Source organism: Rhagoletis pomonella, unplaced genomic scaffold, assembly GCF_013731165.1.
Source record: "Rhagoletis pomonella isolate Grant_MI unplaced genomic scaffold, Rhpom_1.0 Rhpom_scaffold_00003, whole genome shotgun sequence".
NCBI classification, from domain to species: domain Eukaryota; kingdom Metazoa; phylum Arthropoda; class Insecta; order Diptera; family Tephritidae; genus Rhagoletis; species Rhagoletis pomonella.
In genome coordinates this window covers 27684202-27691528 of record NW_023458557.1, presented here as the reverse complement: position 1 = coordinate 27691528, position 7327 = coordinate 27684202, and positions in this window count along the sequence as shown.

Here is a 7327-nt window from a genome sequence, read left to right as displayed (position 1 = left end):
AATATAAAGGAACCTAATATGAAACTGCAACGATGGAAAATTCTTCTTAACGAATATGATTTTGAAATAACATATATTAAAGGAAAAGATAATACCGTTGCTGATACTTTAAGCAGATACTTTAACCAATATAACGAAAGTTATGACCATGGCGATTTATATAACAATATTGAAAATAATGAAACTGAAATTCAAGCTAACCAGGCTGAAAATATAGATAAAATGTCTGTAGATGCAACAGTACATAGCGCACTAGAAGATAATCTTAAATATATATTTATTACAGAAAGATGCATTAATTGCTATAAAAATCAAATTTACCTGAACTACGGCCAACAAGAAAAGTATTTTATAAAAATTGTAAACAAGAAGTGTCAAACGCATATAACAGTGACAGAAAATTCTGATCTAAGAGATATTATGCAGAGGTTTTTAATAAATAAAGGAGTTATGTGTATTTTTTGCGAAAACCAAGAGCTTTTTGTAAAATTCCAGTTTTTGTATGTGAATTTCTTTGAAAATAGCAATCTCAAACTATATAAAGCAAATATTAAACTTAACGAAATTACAGACAAAAATGAAATATTAACAATCATAGAAAATGAGCATCTACGCAACAATCATAGGGGCATACAAGAAGTTTTCCTTGAATTGAAAAATAAATACTTTTATCCAAAGTTATATAAGCTGATAACATACGTAATAAATAATTGCTCAATTTGCCAAATTGCTAAGTTTGATAGAAAACCAGTTAAAACCCCTTACCAAGTTACAGAAACGCCCACTCATTTTAATGACATAGTACATATAGACATTTGGTTTCCCTGCAGAAATACAATGTACCTTACAACTATTGACAAATTTTCAAAATATTCCACATTTCATAGGATTAATAGCAATGCATGGATAGCAATTTTAGCCGCTCTAAAGCAACGAATTCAATTTTTAGGCAAAATGAACAAAGTTGTATTTGACAACGAGAGGTGTATTTTGCACAATGCAGTGCGTTTGTTTTTAAAGGAACAGGGTATTCAGGCGCATACAACTACAGCATATTTGAAAACTGGAAATTCGGACGTAGAACGACTTCATGGAACTTTAAATGAGCATTTAAGGTTAATGGAGGCCGATAAAGAAAATAAAAATATCGATTTAGAAGAAAAGCTTTTTAAAATTTTCACTTGTTATAATAATACTATCCATACAACAACAAAAAAGAGACCAATTGATTTTATAATAAAAAATTTTGATAAAGAATATATTGAAGAGCTAAGTAAATTATACGAAAAACAGAAAATTGAAAGGATTGAGAAGTTGAATAAAAATAAAGACCATGAACCAAATGAATTAGTAGAAAACATTGTATGTAATAGACAAATTCCTAAAAATAAACCTAAATACAAAAAACTTGTTGAATATAATAGAAATGGAAATTATGTTACTGATAATTCAAACAATCGAAAAACTAAATATTATAAAACTCAACTAAAAAGACGTTACAAATTTCAGGAATAGTATAAGTATACACAAAATTTATGAAATTATTTTTGTACCTCGCAATAACTTAAATTTAGTTTTTAATTTACGAGGACGCAAATGTCTTAGGGGCGGAGGAGTCACATACCCACACTCCCACTACCAACAACACACTTCTTTACTCATTCTCTCTTTACCTCTCCTACTTATCTTCCCACATCTCTTCTTCACCTTTCCTAATTTGCTCAATTACTAACTGATCTTTTCTTTAATGACTTTCTCTAAACTAATCCCTTTCTCTTTGTTACAATGCAACAACAACAATTCACACTTTGACTCTCACTATTAGTTTATTAAGCTCATAATTGTTAATTTAGTTGTAAGAATTGTGTAACCATTGAATTCATTAATAAAGATACCTTCGAGAAGCAAGGACTTGTTATTGGCGCAGTCGGACGCGAACTCAGTACGCACATTCGAAAAACAAACACAAATAATATAAGTAAAGAGTTTTATTTTTTGCAAAAGTGTTTGGAAATTTTAAATAAAGTTTATTTGTAACACGAAAAGTGTTGACAAAAGGTTTTTTTCACCAAAAAGTTGAAATTGTGAACATTTAAAAAAATACAGAATCCCAAATAAAGGGGAAAAGCAAAAAAAAAAAAAAAGAAAACTCCAACATGCAAAAGTGAAGAAGTTTAATGACTAAGTTTGAAAAAAAAAGCAAAATAGAGTGCACAAATATGCGATAAAAAGTCAGTACATACATACATATATGTACATAAACCTTGAACTTGCAAAAAAAATAAAAAAAAAAAGAAAAAACCAAAACATTCTAAGTCGGAGGTCACCTTCAAAACAATTAGAGGTCATTCGAAGGGTAATTGAAAAGCAAAAGAGATATATACATACATACATAAAAGCGGTACCTCAAACCAAGGAAAAAACAACTAGCCATGAGGAGAAATCAATTGAAGGAGAAATATCATACAAAAACAACTACATGAAAGCATTGCACTCTAAGAAAAACAAAATCAGCTTACAACTTCTGCAGCATAGCAACTGAAGACCAGCACTCAGCACAACAGGTATTTCCAACAACAACCTTTTGGCACAGCAAGAAAGTTAAATTCACAACAACAACTACATACTACAATAAGGAACAGGCAATTTGATATTTGAACAATACAACAACACTACACAGACAGACTTGCGGTAGCCGAACGAAACAACAACAAAATGGATAATTTAGATGTTAATGCTAAATTTAAACTTATTTGTACTAATCTTAATAGTATACCAACGTATGATGGAAACGAAGATGCTTTATTAGGATTTTTAGAAAGAATCGATTCAATGGTGCCTATTTTAGACTCGTTTCCTATTGATTTTAGAATTTTATTAATGGGTAACATAAAAGACAAAATTGTTGGCAACGCAAGAAGATCATTACTTATTAATGGTAATGCTGATACTTGGCCAGAGATTAAAAAAATTTTGATAGATAATCACGGAGAGAAAAATTCTGTTGACGAACTTATTGACAAAATAAGATCTTGTCGTTGCGATTCAACAATAGAGAATTTTTATAAAAAACTAAATACTTTTTTGTGTCGTTTAAATAATGCTTTATATTTTAGTGATAATAAATTTACTGAAATTAATTTTGAAAGTAATGGTAGAATCGCTCTCAATTCTTTCAAATATGGCTTACCTGAGCCAGTGAAAAGTATTCTAGTTAGCAGAAATCCTAAAAATTTAAAAGAAGCATACGATATTATAAAATCAAATGGGTATTTTAATTATAACAACCAGTCAAATCATTTTAATTATACTAATAAATATGCAGAACAAAATAGAACTATAACGAACAGAAATTCAAACGCACAACAACAATATAGCAATAATAGCAACGGACAATACTACAACAATAGAAATAGTCATGGACAATATTACAGAAATAGTAATAATAGAGGACAGTTCAACAATAGCTGCGGACAGTATTACAACAATAACAACAATGGAAGATTTCAACAACAACAAGGACAACAGTACAATAATTCACATTTGTCGGTACAGTCGAGGCCAACTTATAACACCAGTGGCCAAACATACAGACCACAAAATCAATATCGTAGCAGTGACATAAACAATTTAAATATTTTTGTTCCAAGTGTAAACCAGAATTTTCGTAGCAATGAAAATCCAAGTCCATCATCTGTGGAACCAATGGAATTGGGTGTGAACGAAAATTGTCAAAATTTTCAATTAGGCGCAAGAGAAAATTACCTTATATAGTGGTGCAAACGCAAACAAGGCAGCTAAGATTTATAATCGATACGGGGGCGGAATTCAGTGTTATGTAATCTGTTATGTAATCCTAAATATGCAGTAAAACCAACTACTTCATCGTTGAAAGTTTTGGGAAGGAATATCACAACAAAAAGTCAATTTTGTATACCTCTTTTTAAGGAATTTAATAAAACTAAATATTTTGTACATTTTCTCGAATATTCATTTCACAAATATTTTGACGGCATCATAGGAAATAACATATTACTTAATTTAAATACTATAATTGATTACAGACTTAGAAGAATATTAACCGATGATGCAATTTTGCCTTTATACTTTGATGAAGAAGAAGAAATATCAGTGGACGAATATATAAAAAACGAAAGCTTACAGGTCCTTAGCTGTGAAGAGGAAATTGATGAAAAATCACTTGTAAAATTTGCTAAACACTTAAACTCAAAAGATGAGGAAATTTTGAGAACTGTTTTAAATAAATATCAGGATGTTTTCTACAAAGAGGGAGAAAATTTACCTTTTACTACGGAAATCCAACACAGAATAATAACATAAACAGATACTCCAATATATAGTCGACTGTATAGATATCCAGTAGTACATCGCGCGGAAGTAGATCGCCAAATTCAGGAAATGTTGGCACTGAAAATTATAGTTCCGAGTAATAGCCCATATAATTCGCCTTTATGGGTTGTACCGAAAAAGGCTGATCAAAACGGGAAACTATCGCAAATTGAACGAACAGACAATAGATGATAAGTTCCCACTTCCAAATATGCAGGACATATTTGACAAGTTGGGAAAATGTTGCTATTTTAGCACCATTGACCTTGCGAAAGGCTTTCACCAGGTTGAGGTGCACCCTAATGATAGGACCAAAATGGCATTTTCAACCGCAGATGGTCATTACGAATTTACACGTATGCCTTTTCGTCTCAAAACAGCACCTGCAACCTTCCAGAGGTTAATCAATTATGTTTTAAGAGAATATATAAACCAAATTTGTGTCGTCTACTTGGACGATATTCTAATATTTTCTTTAATGACTTTCTCTAAACTAATCCCTTTCTCATTGTTGCAATGCAACAACAACAATTGACTCTCACTATTAGTTTATTAAGCTCATAATTGTTAACTTAGTTGTAAGAATTGTGTAACCATTGAATTAATTAATAAAGATACCTTCGAGAAGCAAGGACTTGTTACTATATGGAAACCCTTTACATATAGTTTTGAAATTAAGCCCTTTTCAAATCATTTTAATTGATTCCCATATTGTAATAATTCATTTACATTATTGAATAGTTTGAATTTAACCTTTTAAACAGTTGGCAACCTTTTTAAACTTCTTTCGTCTAACACTCATATTGTGATACATATTCAAAGCCATTTCGATTCATACCAATCTATACCAATATACATTTTGAAAGCGGTTTTTTTCTGTTCGCAAAGCTCGAGAACGGCCGAACCGATTTTTTTGAAATTTCCGACACCTGATTCAGACGTCCAAAGAAATATTATAGGCTAAAAAAATGTTAGATATATAGAGGGCGTAGAGCGTCCCATAAAACCGAATTTTTTATACCGAGTATCTCTGGAAATGTTCATGGTAGAGTACTGGAACTTGGTGTTGAGATATGTATATGAAATCAATCTTAAACTCATGGAGAAAAACGGTCTAACGTATATATAATTCATCTGTAGGTATGTTTGAGTGAAATCCTCCTAAATACTCGGACGGATTTTAACGAAGTTTTCTGTGTGTTTTTGATTAACTCCCTGGATAGTGTAGAATTCACAAATTCACCCGCCAGTTGGCACTGGAGTTAAGTTATAAGTAAGTATATTCAAAATATGTATTGGTGATAGTAAAGGCAATACTATTGCAAAAAATAGCTGCCACGTGACGCTGGAGTCATTACGAATAATCGCCAAGTTAGAAAATGTGCCGTGAATGTCAGAATAAATAAATCTGTTGCACCATTGAGTATATCGAATTTTTATGTGTTACGATTGGCCCAATGTATGTGATTTTTGCCAGTATTATTATGCCTTAAAGCTTCATTCGGAGACACCAGGGTTGAGTTTTGAAGGGTAAATCTCAAATCACCACCGATTATTTAACCGCCAAAACCATCGCGCGCCTTTTGCTGTAATAAATTCACGTAAAAAAATTATTTTCACTTAAATTTCCTTAGAGAAACTTACTTTTAAGGTATTTCGTCTGAAATAAGGCTATGTATATTGGATTTCTGTAGAACAATTATACGCATCCATTTTGAAATTGCCACCAACTATACAATAAAGCTTCTTGGACAGATTTACTATAGAACCGAATCATTGTTGCCGCCAGGGAGTGAAGAGGAAATGTTCTTCAAATATATTTCGTTGTGAGATTAACCGTTCCATGAAATATTACACAATTAGAGAATTTCAAGAACTTCACGACGGACATAACGCTTTCGTTAGGTTATTTAAGGCGAAAAACGACTACCAAACCATAATCTTAGCCGACGAGAGTGCCAATGGAAATCGTAAACATGAATTGTTGGTGAAAATGTTGGACCAAAAAGTTTCAATAAAAAAAATTATTTTGTGCGGGACGAAGTTCGCCGGGTATGCTAGTATTATAATATTTCATTTAAACTAACTAAGTTGAATTCTTAAAAAGGTGGCAACCCTTGTGAAAGACTTCAATATTATTCAAAACTTTAAAACTAAAGGTTTCTTAACAATATTTTGTTTGACAACCATATTTTAATTCTTCAGATGGCTTGCGTATAATTAATTTATTTTTTATTATTTATTTTTATACCTTTCATGAGCATGAAATGGTATTATAACTTTGGTCCGATGTTTGTAAGTACCAGAACAAAAAGAGATAGACCCATTAAAATGTATACTTATATGATCAGAACGTCGAGCTGAGTTGATTTAGCCATGTCCGTCTGTCCGTCTGTCTGTCTGTTTGTATGCAATCTAGTCTCTCAGTTTTCGAGATATCCGTATCAAATTTGGTAGGTGGGTGTATTTTTATAATGTATTAATCATTTATCGGAACCGGCAGAATCGGACCACTATAACATATAGCTCCCATACAACTGACTGTTCAGATATGAGATTTTTCGTTATAACTTCTCCATTTATGCAGCTACTAACATGAAATTTTGCAGTACTTGCACCCATTATCAACAGAATACTTACAGTGAAAATTACAAAGATCGGGTCACTATAACCTATAGCTCCCATACAACTGATTGTTCAGATATAAAATTTTTCGTTATAACTCCTCCATTTATATAGCTAGGAACATGAAATTCCGCACTATTTTCACTCATTATCAACAGAAGACTTACAGCGAAAATAACAAAGATCGGGTCACTATAACCTGCAGACCCCATACAACTGATTGTTCAGATATGAGGTCTTTTATCATAACTCCTCCATTTATGCAGCTAGGAACATGAAACTTCGCACCATTTTCTCTCATTATTAACAGAATACTTACAGTGAAAATAACAAGGATCGGATGACTACAACA